The sequence below is a fragment of the Nycticebus coucang genome, chromosome 21 (genome assembly GCF_027406575.1).
Source record: "Nycticebus coucang isolate mNycCou1 chromosome 21, mNycCou1.pri, whole genome shotgun sequence".
NCBI lineage: Eukaryota > Metazoa > Chordata > Mammalia > Primates > Lorisidae > Nycticebus > Nycticebus coucang.
In genome coordinates this window covers 3,373,195-3,394,070 of record NC_069800.1, presented here as the reverse complement: position 1 = coordinate 3,394,070, position 20,876 = coordinate 3,373,195, and the positions used below count along the sequence as shown (strand labels likewise).

General features: G+C 43.7%; 1 pseudogene; it reads left to right on the top strand.

Moving 5' to 3' along the window:
* Positions 1-11,456, top strand: part of LOC128574183 (laminin subunit alpha-1-like) — a 32,376-nt pseudogene extending 20,920 nt beyond the window's left edge.
* Positions 11,457-20,876: the final 9,420 nt, after the last annotated feature.

The window sequence follows — 20,876 nt, the reverse complement described above, 5'->3', positions numbered from 1 at the left end:
TTAAATATATTTTTGATAAGCACTTAAAAGAAGATAGATTTTATAATACAAATTTCTGCATTGTTTTCACAATTAGGCTACTAGGAGCTTCAGATTATTAATGGTTCCCCTGAAAGCAATTACTGTATAATTAAAACTGGAAGCCTCCATCCCATGTGTGGTGGGCTTGTGATGATTCATTCCTCCTTGCTGACCCTCTGCCCACGGTCAGCGTGCTGAGCAGACCCAACACACGCTCTGCCCTGCAGGGCCATTGTCTGCTTGGGGGAAACTGGATGTGAGCTGATGAGATTGGGATCTCTCCCGCCGAACCACTGACTTGCCACTCGATCTTTAGCAAGGACTTGGATCTTTCAAGATCACAGCATCTTTCCCCATGAAATTACCTCTTACGGGTCCCTGAACCGGGCAAGAATACAAATGTATTCATGGATTTCAACATGATTACAATGTCGGAGCCTTGGTTTAGCTATTTCTATAGACTTATATTTAGTCACCTGTTGTCTATTCTTTTCCCTCACTGGAGAGTCATCTTCATGCTCCTTAAAGCTGTGAGGCTATGGACTCCACATCTCTTGTGGTTCCCAGGCATGTCCAGGAAAGTGCCACAGGGTCACATGCAGGTGCAGGACTTGGTGCTGGAGCTGCGTAGTGAAGGAGCGTGTGACGAGGGAAGCCCACAACCTCCCTTGAGGGGACATCAGTGTTCAGCTGAGGTCACTATGCAGACAGGTAGAAACCAGAGCATGAACGTGGCCATAGGGCAGCCCAGTGAAGGCTGCAGGAAGTGTGTCAGCTCCGGAGCGGCTCTCGCAGGGCGCACAGGAAGGGCCTGGGGTAGTGTTTCAAGAAGCATCAAACAAGAAAATACCGGGTGTCCCAAAAGTCACCATGCATAGGAAAAATGGAAAATCATAGCTAAATATACCTTTGTTTAGAAAATGTTCATTACAAAATTTTACAAAAAGGTGGCCAACATGTAGAGAATATTTTGTAAATATTTTGTAAAATTGTGTAATGAACATTTTATGAATAAAGATGCATTCAGCTATAATTTCCTTTTTTTTATGTTTGATGACTTTTGGGACATCCCTGTGTATAACATGATCTATCCAGACTCTCAGGCATGCTGAAGAATGGTCACTCTGATCACTCCAAGAGAAACAGATTCATTGTTTCTTATGGATTTTAACTGTACACTAATTACATGACACAGTTTCTGGTTTGTGATATCCTAATTTTGAAACTCTCCCTTGTTTGTGCCTAGACTTTTGGATTTCACCAGTGCAGTTGGCTCTGAACAAGTGGACTTGGACACCTGCTTGCTTGCACAAAGGCCTAAGCTGGCTTTTCTTGGCGAGGACGGGGAGCGCCTGCCAGAGCCCCAGGTGTTCCCGGTGAGAGCAGCCTCCTTTTTTTTTTTTAATTAAATCATAGCTGTGTACATTGATATGATCATGGGGCATCACACACTAGCTTCATAAACCGTTTTACACATTTTCATCACACTGGTGATGTTCCTGAGGTCCTGTCAAAAAAGGCGAGAGGAGACCAGAGGGGGTTAAAATAAGGCCTGGTGATAAAGGTATTGTGAGAGGAGGAGCTGGGTCCATGATAACAATCAGAGCAGCATAAGGTGTTGGAAGGCGCTCCCAGCAAACTGATGGGTGACATGGCCCATCATTTCTGTGTCTCAGGCCCCAATGCTCAGGGACCCTAACTAAGCTGATACACAGCAAGCTTTTTTCCAAGGTTCTAGAAGGATTTATTATCACTTTAGATCAGTGATTTTCTCTCTTTTTGGGGTGTGTGTGAGACAGTCTCACTCTGTCACCCTGGGTTGAGTGCCATGGTGTCATCATAGCTCATAGCAACCTTAACCTCTTGGATTTAAGCCATCCTCTTGCCTCAGCTTCCCAAGTAGCTGGGACTACAGGAACCTGTCACAGCACCCAGCTAGTTTTTCTATTTTTCGTAGAGGTCGGGTAGAGATCAGCCTCTTGGTCAGGCTGGTCTGGAACTCCTGAGCTCAGGCAATCCACCTACCTTTCTTGGCCTCCCAGAGTGCTGGGATTACAGGCATGAGCCACACCCCCAGCCTAGATCAGTGATTTTCAACCGGTGTGCCGTGGCACATTGGTGTGCCGTGAGAGGATCTTAGGTATACTGGGAAAATTTTTAAAGATCATGAATTAAATTATTTTTGAAAGAAGCTCAAAGCACAGTAAGTATATTCTTTTTGTTACTCGTTTTTTCATCAACATAATTTAAGTGTGCCATGGAAGTTTAGCTCTAGGTCGGAGTATGCTCTGAGATAAAAAGGTTGAAACACTGGTTTAGATATAAGCAGGAAATCATGAAAATATGTACTTAATGTAAGCCATTATACATACCTTCATTGCTTAAGAAATTTTTAAGAGATTTAATTCACTTAGGAAAAGCCAGTTTGGGGCAAGCAGTTTTTAATGGCAATCGCTGTTATTTTCTATTTTCTCCCCCTTCTATTTCTTGGTCCAAAGCGTGCACTCGAATAATTTAAAAGATGATGCAATTGACCCAAAGCAGTGCTTTCCAAGCAAGGCCTGTCTTTGAGTTCACGATGGTTTTCTGTGGTGGCATCTGCCTTGGGAACGGTCTGGCAGCCTGAACATGCTGTGGCACCGTCCCTGGGTTTCTATCCCCTGCCCCAGGGTTTAGGAGCTCTTCCCATCCGCTCCTCTTATCTGCACCTTGTTCCTGTCGATGTGAACTCAGATGCGTAGAACTCTGAGCCTTGTGAGACCTGTGAGACCCGACACCTGTGGGCTCTTCCAGTTTCCCGGTGCCTGTGCTACGTGGACCCTGGGCTGCTGTGTCCTCAGGGCCATTCCCAAAGACCGGGACCATGATGGGGGTGGAGAGAACATGGCAAAGCCTCTGCCCTTAGGGCTGTTGAAAATTGGGGGAGGGACTTCAGCCTCCTTTTGAATTTAAGTGAACTTGAGATGGCTTCAGGCACCTCTGTCTAATCATCTGATTAATGTGAGAGGTAAGGGCTGACCAGGGCCTCACTGAAACTGAAGATGAAGGGAGTGTAGACACCCATTCATGGTGCTGTGCCCTTAGATGATGGCTTCTGAGATGTTTTTCTCATGGAAGAAACATGTGTTACCAGGGCCGTGGCTGCAGGTGGCTGAATGTCCCCATGCGTCCCTTTCAGGAGCAGTGTGCGGTTTACGCCCCTCTAGAGTATGTGCCCGGCACCCACCAGTTCGGCCTGACGCAGAGCAGCCACATGGCATTGCCTTTCAATCAGTCTGGCATCAGGAAGAGGTAGGTGTTGTTCTGGGGTCCCTATGGGGCATGTCTCACGGATGAATGAGTCATAGGCCTGTTCTTCAGCAATAGGCTCTTCTCCAAAAGAACGTTTTCATTTGATGATTGGGGGCTGACTAGCAACCTAACAGCAGCTGTATAAAGGCAGAGATAGGAGCTGTGTGGGTACAGACCCTACGCCTTAACCGCTGTGGGCTCCGCCTTACCCCTCCTGGATGTCGGCAGCTTACCGCCCCTCTGTGTGTGTAGGGAGGCATGTGGCTGTCTGAATCAGTCTTCCTTCTGAATCCCAAGCCCGGATCAAGCATCGTCTGGCCTTCTACTCCCTTCTACTTTGAGCATTCACTAGTCAGATTCAGTTGTCTCCCCAAATGTTTCGCTATGGCCCCCAAATCTGTAGTGCTCCGTGTTCCTATGGCCTTCGTACCTGCTGGGAATCCTACTGTTCTACTGATCTCCAGGCCTGCAGCTCCTCTGTCTCTCAGCCCTCAGATCACCCCAGGCCTACCCGCAGCCCTGCAGCACTCTGGGCCTTTCCCTGCGCACAGGGCTCAGACCCAGGCTCACCCTCTCTCTTTTGCAGCTCCTGCCTTTGCTCTCTGGGACTTCAGCAGCCTCCCTGCCCCTAGCCTTTCAGTGTTCTGGTTCCAGCTGCTCCCACAGGCAGACCTGTGACTTCTTCATAAGAGTCCATCCCCCTTCCCAGTCTGGACTGTAGCAGCCTCCTGCTAGCCGATCTCTTCCTCCTTATCTCGCCCCTTCCTGGTCCTACAGTGCTTCCGTGATGTAGAGGCCTCTAGGCTGCGATTCATCCTCTTCTGAGGGGGTCTAGGCCACTGCCACAAGTGTGCCACTGCAAACTCCCTCACCACCACCACCACCCCCAGCTGCTCCACTGCGGGAGCCCAGGTGAAACCCAGCACTTTGCCTTCTCTATGCTGGGACCCAGGCTGGAGACCCAGGCTGGGCTCTGCTCACCTCCTGCCTGACTGGTCTGACTTCAACTCCATGGCCACCAATCTCAGGCAGAGCCTCCAAACTGTGTGGAGAGCTGCTGCATTCCCCAATGTTCTCCTGGTTTATTTTCCATAACTCCTTACTCATCACTGCTCTCTTTTGTTTTTTGAGACAGTCTCACTCAGTTTCCCCAGTCTGTAGTGCCATGGTGTCATAGCTCACAGCAACCTCAAACTCCTGGACACAAGCAATCTTCCTGCCTCAGTCTTCTGAGTAGCAGGGACTAGAGGTACCCACCACAAAGCCCGGATAGTTTACCTATTTTTAGTACAGACGGTGTCTTCCTCTTCCTTAGGCTGGAGTTCAAGAACTCCTGAGCTCAAGAAATCCTCCTGCCTCAGTCTCCCACAGTGCTGGGATTTCAGGCAGCAGCCACTGTGCCACTCACAACTTTTAAATGTCAGAGCTCTACATACCTGCCGACCTCTTTTCACACCCCAGCTAGTGACTTGCCTCATTGAGAGGACAGAACTCCTCCTGTCCACTACCAAAAAGAGAAGCCGCTGGCTTTGTTCCCAGCCCTGAGTCCCATCTGCTGCATGGATGGAGGGTTCTGCCCCCTGGACCCCATTACTCCTCTCCTCACTCGGACGCCTGCAGAAGCCAGTCCTCCCTCCCTAATGCATGACTCCCACCAGACACAGCCCCGTCAGCCTGCTGTCCTCAGTCATAGAAGAGCAGCAAACCCTTGTACTGGATATCAGCTCCCTATTTCACTCAGATAACAAGATATACTTGGTGACAGTTACCCTATGAGGAAGTTTGTTTTTTTTTGTTTGTTTGTTTTTTGAGACAGAGTCTCACTTTGTTGCCTGGGTAGAGTACCGTGGTGTCATAACTCACAGCAACTTCAAACTCTTGGGCTCAAGTGATTCCCTTTCCTCATTCTCCCGAGTAGCTGGGACTACAGGTACCCAGCATAATGCCTGGCTATTTTCAAAGACAAAGTCTTGCTCTGGCTCAGGCTGGTCTTGAACCTGTGAGCTCAGACAGTCCACCCGCCTCAACCTCCCAGAGTGCTGGGATTACAGGCGTGAGCCACCAGGCTGGCCGGAAGATATTCTTGTTATCATTATTTTATAGGTAAAGACATGGAGGCACAGGGCGCTCAAAGTCACATAGCCAGTAAATGGTAGAGCTGGGTTCAAACCTGGCCTTGTGGCTCCAGCATCTGTGCCTGTGCAGGGGATGCTCATCCTGAGACCTCCGTGGAAGCCTCAAACCACGGATGGTACTGAACCCTCCATGCACTGTTTTCTCCTATATGTGCGCACCTAGGATAAAGTTGAATTTATAAGTTAGGCACAGGAAGAGAGTAACAACAAGTAGCTATTAATGGAGCCAACTAAAAGGATATGTTGGCATCACTCCTGTTGCACTATGGGGCAAATGTTCAGTAAAACAAGGGTGCCTGGAACACAAGCAGTGTGATCCACTACAGGTGATCTGAGGACTGAAGCAAAACTACTGAGGGAGCACACAGGTGGCGTAGACACGTGGACCCGCTGCCTTGGTTGACTGTGGATAACCATGGATAACCATGGGTAAGGGGGCTGCTGGCATCGCTATGCTCTGTCCCTGCTATAGAACCCTAACTTCTGAGACAGAGACTCCCCAGGAGGCTTGACACCCACCTCCACACACATGTCCTGAGGTAGTGTAGCTCTGTCTCACAGCAGGGCTTCTGGAAGAGTGGCCTTACGTGGCTGTCTGTCCTTCCATCAGGGATCATTCCCTCCTCTAACCACACAATCAGCCTCCCCTGCTCCCCTCTGGGCTCTAAAACTGACTTGCTGGCCACTCAGCCCAGCTCTCCTGGACCCCCGCCACGGCCCCCTGGCTCTCTGCCTGTGCCGCATTCAGTCTCCTTTGCCTGGTCCATCCCACACATCCTCCTGTGGTGGCTGAGTTCCAGTGGTTTTAAAATACCACCTAGATAGGGAAACACCCTCCTGTCCTCTATGACACCTCTGAGGGGACTCAGGGGTACAGGGACAGTGAGCCTCACCCAGCAGCAGGGACTTCCCTCCTCCCCAGACCTGCCCTGCTGCTCTTTACTATGTCAGCACCAAAGCCTAGACCTACAGATTATTTTACTATTTTTTTTCACTCCCCGAACCGAGTCTTATCAGCGAGCCCTCTTACTTCTTCCTCCAGAACTTTCCCTGAATCAGTTCAGCTCCTCCGTGTCCCCACTGCCACCTGGTCTAAGTAAGCCCCCTTGTTCGTGTGGACCATTGTGACAGCTGCCTGGTGGCCCTGTTTCACCTGATTTGTTCTTCACACCAGAGGATCTTTTAAAGATGTCAATCAAGTCACACCCACTTCCTCCTCTAAACCACCCCCGTAACTTCCCACTGTGTTTAAAATAAAGTCGGAATACACCCAGCTCCTCCCCAGCATTACAGAGCTGCCCCTCCCTCCCTCTTTCCCTGTGTGCTCCAGCGACTGACCATGGTGGTCCTTCTGAGGAAGGCCTGATGCCACTTCCCTCCACCCCCGCATGGCCACAGGTGGGGTTCCTGGCTGCTGACCATAAGCGAATTAATTTGATGGTCTCTGTGTCAGCCTCACCCAGGGTGACAACTTTTCCTGCTCAGCTCTGTGGGGCTTGCTGTTTTGGAAAGCTCTCAGCTGAAATAACACCTTCCAGAATTATCTGAATATTTAGTGGAGCCTCTATGGGATGAAACCATGGCTCCCTGAAGCGTCTCTGGTGTCTGTACCAGGAGAAGGGATCGCCCTCTTTGTTCATTGCTCTATCCTCATCCCAGAAAAGCTCTGGCACACACGGGGACAAGCTAACCATTTATTAAATGAATGGGTGTGTGAATGAATGGATCATGGCTCTCCTGAGATACTCCACATAAATGCTGGAATGGCTGTCAGATTCTTTCTCTGAGGTTACTCCTTCCTGAGTAAGGCTCCTGTCCCCCAGGCTCTCGGTGCAGCTAAGCCTCCGCACCTTCGCCTCCAGCGGCCTTGTCTACTACGTGGCTCACCAGAACCAGGTGGACTGTGCCATGCTGCAGCTGCACAGCGGCCACCTCCACTTCATCTTTGATCTCGGCAAAGGCAGAACAAAGGTCTCCCACCCAGCGCTGCTCAGTGATGGCAAGTGGCACTCGGTAAGTCCCCAAGAGGCCTGCGGCCTGCCTGTCACTGGGGCTCACTCCATTATGCCCCCCCTTTTTATTAAATCACAGTTGTGTACATCACTGCCAATGATGGGGCACCATACACTGGTTTTATAGACCGTTTGACACATTTTCATCACACTGGTTAACATAGCCTTCCTGGCATTTTCTTAGTTATTGTGTTAAGACATTTATATGCTACATTTACTAAGTTTTGCATGTACCCTTGTAAGATGCACCACAGGTGTAATCCCACCAGTCATGCTCCCTCCACCCCCTTCCTCCCTTCCGCTCCTCCCTCTCCCCCTTCCTCATATTCGTAGGTTATAACTGGGTTATAGCTTTCATATGAAAGCCGTAAATTAGTTTCATAGTAGGGCTGAGTACATTGGATACTTTTTCTTCCATTCCTGAGATACTTTACTAAGAAGAATATGTTCCAGTTCCATCCATGTAAACATAAAAGGTAAAGTCTCCAACTTTCTTTAAGGCTACATAATATTACATGGTGTGCATATACCACAATTTATTAATCCATTCATGGATGGATGGGCACTTGGGCTTTTTCTATGACTTAGCAATTATGAATTTGGATGCAGTAAACATTGTGATACAAATATCTTTGTTTTAATGTGATTTTTGGTCTTCTGGGTATATACCTAGTAGAGGAATTATAGGATTGAATGGCATATCTATTTTAGATCTCTAAGTATTCTCCAAACATCTTTCCAAAAGGAAAGATGTTAATTCCAAATTAATTTGCATTCCCACAAGCAGTGTAGAAGTGTTCCCTTTTCTCCACATCAACACCAACATCTCTGGTTTGGGATTTTGTGATACAGGCTAATCTTACTGGAGTTAGATGATACCTCAAAGTAGTTTTGATTTGCATTTCTTTGATGATTAAAGATAATGAGCATTTTTTTTCATTTTTCTGTAGGCCGTGTGCCTGTCTTCTTCAGAGAAGTTTCTCTTCAAGTTCCTTGCCTAGCCTGTGATGGGATCACTTGTTCTCTTCTTGCTTATACGTTTTGAGTTCTCTGTGGATTCTGGTTATTACACCTTTGTCAGATACATAACCTGCAAATATCTTCTCTCATTCTGAGGGCTATCTGCTTGCTTTACTTACTGTGTCCTTGGCTGTGCAGAAGCTGTTTAGTTTGATCAAGTCCCAGTAGTGTATTTTTGAAGCTGCTTCAATTGCCCAGGGTGTCCTCCTCATAAAATACTCACCCAGACCAATTTCTTCAAGGGTTTTCCCTGCACTTTCTTCTGGTATTTTTATAGTTTCATGTCTTAAGTTTAAATCTTTAATCCAGTGAGAGTCTATCTTAGTTAATGGTGAAAGGTGTGGGTCCAGTTTCAGTCTTCTACAGGTTGCCAGCCAGTTCGCCCAGCACCATTTGTTAAATAGGGAATATTTTACCCACTGAATTTTCTTAATTGGCTTGTCAAAGATCAAATAATGGTAAGTAGGTGGATTCATCTCTTGGTTCTCTATTCTGATCCAGATATTTACTTGTCTGTTTTTGTGCCAATACCATGCTGTTTTGATCACTATCGATTTATAGTGCAGTCTCAGGCCTGGTAGCTTAATTCCTCCTGCTTTGTTTTTATTTCTGAGTAATGTCTTGGCTATTCGAGGTTTTTTCTGATTCCATGTAAAAAAAAAAGTATTATTTTTTTTCAAGATCTTTAAAGTATGACAGTGGAGCTTTAATAGGGATTGCATTAAAATTGTATATTGCTTTGGGTAGTATGGACATTTTAACAATGTTGATTCTTCCCGGCCGTGAGCATGGTATGTTTTTCCATTTGTTAACATTTTCAGCTATTTCTTTTCTTAGAGTTTCATAGTTCTCTTTGTAGAGATCTTTCATGCCCTTTGTTAGATAAACTCCCAAATATTTTATCTTCTTTGGCACTACTGTGAATAGAGTAGAGTCCTTAACTGTTTCCTCAGCTTGACTATTATTTATATATATAAAGGCTACTGATTTATGAATGTTGATTTTGTAACCTGAGACACTGCTGTATTCCTTGATCACTTCTAAGAGTTTTGTAGGAAAATCCCTGGTGTTTTCCAGATATACAATCATATCATCTGTGAAGAGCAAATGTTTGATTTCTTCTGACCCTATATGGATACCCTTGATCACCTTTTCTTCCCTAATTGCAATGGCTAAAACTTCCCTTACAATGTTAAAGAGCAGTGGAGACAATGGGCAGCCTTGTCTGGTTTCTTTTCTGAGTGGAAATGATTTCAATTTAACTCCATTCAATATGATATTGGCTGTGGGTTTGCTGTAGATGGCCTCAATCAGTTTAAGAAATGTCCCTTCTATACCAATTTTCTTAAGTGTTCTGATCATGTAGGGGAGCTGGATATTATCAAAAGCTTTTCTGCATCAATTGAGAGAATCGTATAGTCTATGTTTTTTAATTTGTTTATGTGGTGACTTATACTTATAGATTTACATATATTGAAGAAGCCCTGTGACCCTGGGATAAAACCAACGTGGTCACAATGTATAATTTGTTTGACGTGTTGCTGGATTCTGTTTGTTAGGATCTTGTTGAATAGTTTTGCATCTATATTTGTTAGTGATATTGGTCTATAATTTTCTTTTCTTGTTGGGTTTTTTCCTGGTTTGGGAATCGGGGTGATGTTTGCTTCATAGAACATGTTGTGTAGTCTTCCTTTTTGTATATTTTGGAAAAGGTTTGGTAACATTGGTACTTGTTCTTCTTTGAAGGTTTGGTAGAATTCTGATGTGAAACCATCTGGTCCTGGGCTTTTCTTTTTAGGGAGAATTTTTATCGTCGATGCTATTTCAGAACTTGATATGGGCCTGTTCAACATATCCACTTGACTCTGGCTAAGTCTTGGAAGGTGATGTGCTTCCAGGTATTGGTCAATTTCCTTTAGATTTTCATATTTCTGAGAATAAAGTTTCTTGTAATACTCATTAAGGATTTTTTTAATTTCTGAGGAGTGTGTTGTTATTTGGTTTTTGTTGTTTCTGATTGATGAAATTAGAGATTTTACTCTTTTTTTCCTGGTTATGTTGGCCAAAGGTTTATCTATTTTATTGACCTTTTCAAAAAAACAACTTTTTGATTTATTGATGTGTTGTATAATTCTTTTGTTTTCAATTTCATTTAATTCTGCTCTAATTTTTTTTTTCTTTTCTTCTACTGGTTTGAGGTTGAAATGTTCTTCCTTTCCAGTTTCTTGAGATGTCCCATTAATTTGTTAACTTCCTCTCTTTCCGTTCTCTTGAGGAAGGCTTGCAGTGCTATAAATTTCACTCTTAGGACTTCCTTTGCGGTATTCCAGAGGTTCTGATAATTTGTTTCTTCATTGCCGTTTTATTCAAAACTTTGGCAGTTTCCTTCTTAATCTTATCTATGGCCCAGCTATCATTCAGCATAAGGTTATTTAAGTTCCATATTTTTGTACGAGTATGCAGATTCCTGTTGTTACTGAGTTCAAATTTTATTCCATGGTAGTCCAAAAAGATGCAAGGAATAAGTTCTATTCCTTTAAATTTACTGAGGTTAGACTTGTGACCTAAGATGTGATCGATGTTGGAGTATGTTTCATGGGCTGATGAGAAGTATGTGTATTCAGTTTTGTTGGTTTGGAATGTTCTGTAGATGTCTGATAAGTCCAAATGTTGGATTCGAAAATTTCTTTGCTCAGCTTCATATTGGAGGATCTTTCCAACGCTGCCAAAGGAGTGTTGAAATCTCTGACTATTATGGAGCTGGAGGAAATCAAGTTGCTCATGTCTGTTAGAGTTTCTTTTATAAATTGAGGTGCATTATGGTTGAGTGCATAAATATTAATAATTGAAATCTCATCATACTGAGTATAACCCTTACCAAATATAAAGTGACCATTCTTATCCTTCCTTTTGTTGGTTTAAAGCCTATTGTTCCTGTAAATAGAATTGCAACACCTGCTTTTTTCTGATTACCATTTGCCTGAAATATGGACGACCATGATGTCACCCTGACTGTATATTTATCTTTTTTTTTTTTTTTTCTTCGTCAGTGATTTATTTCCAGTCTTATGTATATTTATCTTTTAAGGTAAGATTTGAATCTTGTATGCCTCAAATATCTGGCCTGAGTTTTTGTATCCAGTCAGCTAACCTGTGCCTTTTTAGAGGACAGTTTACACCGTTCACTTAATGGAGAATATTGATAAGTCTGGTAAAATTTGGGGTTCGGGTTTTTTGAAAGTCCAGTGGACATTTTTAATCCTTTCACCACTGTGGAAGTTGAAGTTTGATCAAAAGTTTCTGAGTGAGTTTACTTTTGTGGTAGAGGATTGGGCTGCTCATTATGGAGGATAGGTCTGAAAATATCCTAAAGAGCTGGTTTGGTTATGGCAAATTTCTACAACATATGAATGTTATTAAAGTATTTAATTTCTCCATCATAAATGAAACTCAGTTTAGTTGGATACAGAATCCGAGGTTGAAAGTTACTTTGTTTTAGGAGATTAAAAGTCGATGACTACCCTCTTCTGGCTTGAAAAATTTCAGCAGAGAGATCTGCAGTCATTCTAGTTTTCTTCCCTTTTGTAGGCAATGGATTTCTTATGTCTGGCTGCTTTCAGAATTTTCTCCTTCATATTAACTTTAGTGAACTTAATTATGATATGCCTGGGGGATGTCTTATTCAAGTTGAGTTGTGCTGGGGTTCTGAAACTGTCTGCTATGTGAATTTTCGAATCTCTTAGCATCTCTGGAAAATTCTCTTTCATAATTTCATGGAGAAGGGCCTCTGTGCCTTCTAAGGCCACTTCATCACTTTCAGGGATTCCAATGAGGTGGATATTAGCCTTCTTCGAATTATTACAGAGCTCTCTGAGAGAATGATCCGTTTTTGCTCTCCATTTCTCTTCCTCTTTGAGAGTTTGGGAGTGTTCAGAGGCTTTGTCATCAATGTCAGAAATCCTTTCATCTGCTTTCTTTACTCTGTTACTGAGGGATTCTACTGTATTTTTGAGATCTTTGAGGGCTGCAAATTCTTGCTTCATTGCATCAAAATCTTTGGTGGTTTTGTCTTTAAATTTGTTAAATTCTTGAGACAACTTTTGAATTTCTCCTCAAATTTCTAATTCCAACTTTTGAATTCCTCCTCGAATTACCCCAAATTTTCTTCCATTCTATTAATCTTGTTTGCAATCCAAGTTCTGAATTTGATTTCTGACATCTCGGCCAGCTGTTTATGAGTGGGATCTTCAGTTACATCTGCCATATCTTTTCTTGGGGGTGTTGATCTATTCTTGTTATTCATGTTACCAGAGTTTTTCCACTGATTCTGCCCCATGATTATTTTACACCATTTGACTTTTCCCCTGGAGCTTTGTCGAGTACCTGTACAGTGCTACGGCCTGAGAAACTGTGGACCTGTTTGGTGTGGTGGGGCTAAGTTGCTCTGTCTTGTTTTCAGCTGGTCTCTGTCTGACCCAAGTGAAACAGTTACTCTGGGTTGAAGTCTCAGCTGTGGAGAAATACCAACAATTAAGTCACCCAGCCCCCCACAGAGAACAATCGGAAAAGGAAAATAAATCTTTTCTACAACCACATACCCAGGGCACCACTTGGATAGTCCTCGGGCAATTGGCTACATTCAAAAGGTCCAAATCAATTGTCTCAGTCAGCACCTGTCTCAGGTGGGAGAGTTTAAAAGGTCTCTGACAACTAGATCGCAGGGGTCTGCTGACAACTCAAATATGACTTGCTCCGGTGCTCTGTGAAGTCAGGAGGACCCACCCAGCCAATAAATTAGTCTGGGAAGGTTGATGTCTCCTTCCCAACCTTGCACCTCTGTCACACCCAGTCACTGATAACCCCATAGGGTTGTGACCCAGTTGCTTCCAATGAGCAGATACTCCAGGGGTTTACACCTGTCTGAATCACAAGGAATTTTATATATGCTCAGCCAGGCCTCTATACAGCAGGTGGAGGTGAGGCCTGACAACCTCAGGCGCTTGATGGAGGCTTGGGGATGTTCACTCAGTTCTAGCCCCGCCCCTGATTGATGTTACTGACAGAACAGAACAACTCTGTGGGAATTTGTTTCTGCCCCTGCTAAATTCCCCTGCAGAAAAGAAGCTGTTTTGAGTTCCCAGAACCTGCGCCTCAGACCCTATCTTTGCTCCTGCAGGTTTGTATTCACAACATGATTAGCTGTCAGTTCTAGCCTCCTGCCTGCCTTTGTCTATAGGCTGATGATCCCCTGAGGGCCAGGTGCATCTTAGGCTCAGTAAAGCGGTCCTCTGGGACAGCCTCGCCCTGGGAATCTTCCAGCTCTGCGTGTGTGTTTTCTAGTCCCCTCACTTCACCCAGGCCGGTACTGCCTCAGACAAACCCTTTACTCACGGGGCCTGTGTTTCTGTCCCAGATCTGTTCCCCAGTTGTTGCCACTTGAGAAGATGCCAGGCCTCCTCTGGTTGCCCAGGGGGACAGGGGGTGTGACTTCGGAATATCCGGGGGTGAGCCCTATTTTTGCCAAAAACGGCTGCTGCTCTGCCCCTTGGGGAACTACTGCTCTGGTGTGGTTCCCTTTCAGTGAACCATCCTCTCCTCACTCCCATGCCGCAGAATCAGCAATGACCAGCTGCAGTGCAGGCCCTTTCCACACCCCTTGAGAAATCACGCAAGAATCTGGACTCCTTGGGGACAGGCCTCCAGACCTCAGAGTGAGAGTTGAGGAGAGTGCTGGGAGCTCAGAATTGCAGGTAGAGAATATATAGTTTTATGCCTGGCAGGAGAATGCCATGGCAACCTAGTAGGGGAGGTAAGTCCAGTTTTTAGAGGATCTCTCCTGTGGAGTGTAGTGGGAGGACCTTTGAACTCTGCTCGTTTGTTTGTGGGGCACTCTGAGCCATTCTTATGGGGGGAGGGGACTCCGTCTGCTTGATGATAGATTTTGAACCTTTTGTTTGTATCCTTGTGGTCTCAGCTCGCCTCAGTGGGGTTGATGTGCATTCTTCAACCTTCTCTCTTGGTGAAGCTCTAATCCACAGTTACTTGCCAAATTTTTGTCCTTTACCTCTCCTTCTGGACGGGAGCCTCTGTGGAAAGTTGGCTTCAGTCAGCCATCTTGTCTCCTCACCTCGCCCTAACCCTTTAAATCCCTGTCTGCCAGAGCCCACATATGGATTTCTCCCTAGTTAGGAATTTCACACCATCTACACTCCAGGTGGAATAAAAGCCACTTTCATTGCATTAATTGGATCTCTGTCTTCGTTTCATCTCGTGTCTCAGAATGATTTTATCCTTGGGTCCACAACCTTTCAGATACATAAAAAGCAAACTGTGAATCCAAATATAACCAAAAATTCTTGAAAGTACCAGTAGAAAAATAAGCACACATTACACAGAGGGAAATACTGATTCAATAACTATTAATTTCTCAGCAGAAACCATGAAGGCCAGAAGGTAGCAGGACCACATTGCTAAAGTACTATATTGCAAGAAAAGAGCCTACCAACCCAGAACTCTGTTTCCCACGGAAGTATCTTTCAGAGATAAAGATGAAATAAGAACACTTTTAAATGAAAGACAATGAAGGGAATTTAGTAGCAGCAGTCCTGCTCTTGTGCCCAGACAATGAAAGAAATCTCATAACTCAACAATAAGACAAACAACCCAAATAAAAATGAGTCAAAGATTTGAACACATATTTCTTTCTTTTCTTTTTCTTTCTTTTTTTTTTTTTTTTTTTTTTTTGAGAGAGAGCCTCAAGCTGTCACCCTGGGTAGAGTGCCATGGCCTCACCTCACTGCTCATAGCAATCTCCAAGTCCTGGGCTTAAGAGATTCCTTGCCTCAGTCTCCTAAGTAGCTGGGAATACAGGTGCCCACCACAATGCCTGGCCCATTGTTGTTTGTTGGGCCTGGGGTGGATTTGAACCCACCAGCTCTTTTGTATGTGGCTGGCACCTTAGCCACTTGAGCCACAGGCACCGATCCTGAACACATATTTCATAAAAGAAGAAACATGAGTGGATAATAAGCATAATAAAGATGGTCAAAAACATTAGTCATTAGGGAAATACAAATGGAAACCACAAGGCAATCCTACCACATCCCTTGAGGATGGCTCAAAGTGTTGGCCAGGATGTCGAGCAACTGGAACTCATGTATGTTGCTGATGAGATTGTAAAATGGCATAACCACATTGGAAAAAATTCGGTAATTTCTCATGAATTTAAATATACACCTTTCATATGGCCAGATAAACTATCCTTGGCTATTTATTAAACAAAAATAAAAATATATATCTACACAAATATTTATGGATAAATGTAGGAGCTCTATTTGTAATAGCCAAATACTGGAAACCTCAGATGTCCATGAACACAAGAACAAATAAACTATAGTATACTCATGCTGTAAAATACTACATAACAATAACAAAGAATAAACTACTGAGACATGCAATGACATGGATGAATATGAGGAGCAGTATTTTGAATTTTAAAAGCCTTACACAATAGTACATGCTTTATAATATTTGTATAAAATTCTAGAAAATGCATGGGGTCAGAGTGGAGGAAGATAATATGTTTCAAAACAGCAAGAGGAAACTTTTGGGGGTGATAGAACTGCTTAATATCTCAATTGTGGTGATGGCTTGAGTGTGATTATATATCAAAACCAATCACTTTATAGTGCTGTTTCATTGTACTTAATTTTACCTTAGTGGGACTGTAAAAATAATCATTTAAAAATGTGACTTCCTCAAATCCTCTTGCTTCAATCAATAGTTATTAATAGCAGACCCAACTTAAATTCTTCATGGGAATTTGAACTTGATACCTCAAATCTGTCCTGTAACAGGGAGAATTAAGTTCACCACTGAAGACAACTATAGACCCTTATCGTCCAGAGATGACACAAGAGGAAAGCATTGTCTGCTAATGTTGATGACACTAACAAAAACTTTGTCTGACATTTATTTGCCTTCCATAGACTCAACTTTTTTCCTTTGGCTTGTCAGTTCTCTAAAAATTTACTATTCTTTGTAGAAGATGGAATTCAAAACAACTTATTTGGGACACTAATTCTCTGGGTGTCTCCCATGTTTATATAAAAAACATGGGAGGGAAAGGAAGGATTGAGGCAAGAAAATATTTTAGCTCCTTAACAAAATATTGTAGCTGCAGCCTCTACTGTGTCCCAGACATGCACGGTGTGATCCAGAGAGCCTTCCCCTTTAAGGCTAGACATGGGGCTTCCATCCTCTTTCTCCTGCCTCTACTGGCCTTTGAATCTCCCAATTTTCTTCACCCCCATCCCTGGGACTCCTGTGATGGCCTTTTGGCCTCCCTGACCAGCCTCTTTGGCGTTCCTAAAGTGGCCTCTATTGTTGGTCCCACCTCCAGACCCTTGGTTGTATCAGTCCCCATATTAGGTCTCCTCCATGGGCCTCCCCTGTGCTGGGAACACAACCTCCCTCTCTACACTTGCTGCCACCTGAGATCTCGCTTTCTCACACCTGGACAACTCCAGTGGCTGCCAGCTTCTAGGCTCTCTCTGCACAGCACAGCCATGGAACTCCCTCCTGAGTTACTCTACCCTGGGAACTTGAAACAAAGTCATTTTCACACAGCACTGGAAAGTCAGCTTTATCCTCCGCATTTTTTAAAAAAGCTTTTGTTGACAGAAAAATGCATAGATCATAATTGGAAGACATGACAGAAGTCCACCAACTGGACACAACAAAATCCACGATTACATCAAAGTGAAACAAAACAAACAAATCACGATATTACCAGGACCCCAGAAGACCCTGCAAGATTCTCCTCCAACAGTCTGTCCTACGCAAGACTCACCACTGCCCTCACTTTCAGTAGATGGATTTGTGTGTCTGGTCTCAAACTTTATAAGCTTGGAATTGTTCAGTGTGTGTGTTTTGGGTCGAGATCATTCCCCTCAACATCATCTTTGTGGGATTCAACCAATTTGCTGTGTGTAGTTCTTACCGATTTCTTCTCAGTACATAATTCTCAATATTATATTGAGAATGGATTATATCCTCAATATAATCTATTGTGACATATCATCTATGTGTCACAATATGTTTCTTCATTCTGGTTAATGGACATTCTGGTGGTTTCCAGTTTGGAGCTATTTGGGGTAGTGCTGCTGTAGACGTTGGAGGACATTTCCTTTGGGGAGTGACACGTGAATTTCTGTGAGTGTAACTGCTGGGACATTGGTCATGCACATACCCAGTTTGGGGTATTTTTCCCAGTTTAGCAAAGTGATTGTAGACATTGATACTACCATTGGATGTGTGTGAGAGTTCCAGTTATTCTACACTTATCCACACTTGATATTTTCCATTCAACCATTCTGGTAACTAACCAGTGATTAACTTCATTTTAAAATTTAAAAAATTATGTTCAGTTGGATAAACTGTCTAGTCCCCTAATGCCAGCAAAGGAAGCCCTTACCTGAGTCCTGTCTGTGGCAAACATCCATAGATCCTTTTGCAATAATATTATGCTTCTTTTTTTCCCTAATACTTCAGTCAACACTCTTTCTTTCCATAGATAATTATACCTTTGCTTTTAAAATCAATCATTAATAATTTTAAAATTGGAGCAGAATTAAGCACCGTAGCTCAGTAATTAATAACATGATCTTTATTTAGCACCAGACTAGTCTGTGTTCAAGTGCTAAACTTCAATCATATTAGCTACAGTTCTCTATGTCTCAATTTCCTCACCTCTAAAAATAAGAATGAGAATAGAGTATAGCTCCCAAAGATGTTATGAGGATTAAATAAGACCAGACATAGAAAAAGCTCAGAATGTTGCCTGAGCTTTATGGAATGATACAATGATCATTCCATAAATTAATAACAAAGGAGAAATTGTGTATTTGGAGATTTTTAAATATTTGCAGTGAGTGGAATTAGAATAACCGATTCTAAGGTAAGGTGCTGAGATCCCTCATTTTCATGAATATAAAACTTAGTGTTCATTAGCAGCAACTCTGTAACTTAGCAGCAGTTTCCATTTGCTACACTATTCATCACTGCCCTGGTGTAGTGCTGGATGGTTAAAGCGATCATAAACCTAAGTGCACAGAAACTATTTTAAATAAGGAGGGGAAGGCATCCATCAGGATTTGCTTGAAATTTCAGCAAATCTCACCCTCATTGTGAGAGTCTTGGTAAGAAGCTTCTTGTACCAGGAAGGACCATTGGTGGCTTGTCAGCTGGGCTTGTCCAATCATGCACTCCACCCAGGAACAGTTCTGCAGAGGGCGATGGGCAGCGAGGATTCACATTATCTCTTGAGAGCTCATGGTATCAGGGCTGGGAGGGCTCAGTGTTACTGGTGGAGTAGACAGTTCCCTGGCCCGGCTCTATTCCCCTGCCACCCAGCTCCCTCATGTCATTCAGAACTGGCTCACCACCCTGTCTGTTGATGTGGTAAAAAGAAACCATTCTGCTATTTAAATTGCCCACATGTGGCTGCTTATTAATTCAACCTAGGACCCTAGGAGTACACCAGGTTTCTTTATATTTGATTACTCTAACTCAGGCCTACATATCTTTCTCTGACGGTATCCAAAGTTCACAAGATTGAGGATTTTGTTTTCTATGAAAGGCAGACTGGAGGAAATAAGTTCATAGTAACTTAGAAGTGGGAAGCTGTAAAGTAAAGATGGTCTGGAAGCATTAGTCTTCCTATCCAACTTTGGAAGTCCTGGATTTGCAGGATTATCTGTCTCTCTGACTTTGGAAGTCCCGGATTTGCAGGATTATCTGCCTCTCTGACTTTAGAAGTTCTGGATTTGCAGGATTATGCAGTGACTCTTCTGGTTTGTTCTCTGCTCTTATTTGTGTACTAGATAACTTGAGTGCAAGCGTGCAGAATGAAGTTGCCAACGTGCAGCTCAGGTTTTGCAGCATTGCTTCATTTTTGGATATCCTAATTTAAGAGAACTTGCATTATTGTGTCAGCCTGGTGGGTCAGAAAACACAGGCTGTTTATAAAGCCACCCAGGAACCCTCACTGATGATAACATGTCACGGGAAAAGTAAGCTTCCAGAGGATCATGAAAAATCAACTTGATCATAGCCATACTAAGCACTGCCTAAGAAGTGATAAAATGCTAAATTTAGTTCTACATTTGATATACACACGAGAGCCAAAATTTGTATTCATTATGTGCAAGGCAAACGTGGGTATACATGGATTCATGGACCCCTCTCTCTCCCACAACCTACTCTGCAGTCACCACAGCCAGCCCTACGTAGAGCCAATGACTCTCACGCCAATGTGGTCATGAGGGCCAATGGAGCTCTCTGATCCAGCCTAAGGGGGTGAAAGGGACAATTACAGCTCCGGCTTCAGACAGCAATAATGCCTTCCTTGGGAAGTACCTTCAAGGCGGCACAGGGAACACGGTATCCAGGGATGCCCTGAGTTTGTGCACATTCTCAGCATCTTTGCAAGGGAGCAACTTCAGCAGGAGTATCCAGAGAAAACAAGCTTAAGTCAAATCCAAAATGGCATCTCAGCTACCTTCAAATCTGGGCCATGTCTGTGTTTCAGCTGAGCCTTCTAGGGTTTGGTTATGGCTCTATGCAAGGCCCACTCGCCTTTGTTCCTTAAAAGCAGTTTGAAATACAGAAATTATCCTCCAGAAGCCAAGAATTTCCAGTAAACAAAAATAACGACAGCAAAAACAGTAGTGACCCAGGACCATAACAAGAGTAATAGCTGCCAGTGATTTCCGGGGCAAATTTCATGTATCTCCTGTTATGTCATCCAGTCATCCCGATAACTCCGTTGTTCTGATGGAATTCTCACTTTACTTGTAAGGAAAAGGAGCTTTGGCAAAGTTCAGTACATTGTCCGGTAGGAATCTTGGGAAACTTGCCCCCTCACCAAAGTTTGCAGAAAGATCAAGTCACAATTAAGGCAGATTAATAAATACCATGCACGTGGGGAACCACATGAGTGATTACGCAGTGTCTCAGAGATGGTCAGAGACCTTTGTAGATACCTTTTGAGGAGGGGAAGGAGGCTGCAGAGTACAGGGGCAGCAAGTGGTTGCTAAGGAGAATGAGGTGGGGGAAATAGATTGACTTGTAAGTTAACCTGAGAGACAGGTATTGTGCGTTGAATGACTTGGTCCAGGTCTTCCAGAATTCTGGAGGAGGAAAAAATGTTGGGTGCCCATCCCCCTTGATATTTTGATCAGGTCAGTCTGGTTTTATGCAGATAAAGGGAAATTCCCTTCCAAAGCTTTCTGACTCTGAATGGCCTTTAACTCAAAATATTCTTTACCTCAAATAGGCATGTTTGGGGATGAAATTCTCTTAGCGCCTTCATCCCAGAGTCTCACAGCCAGTAAAT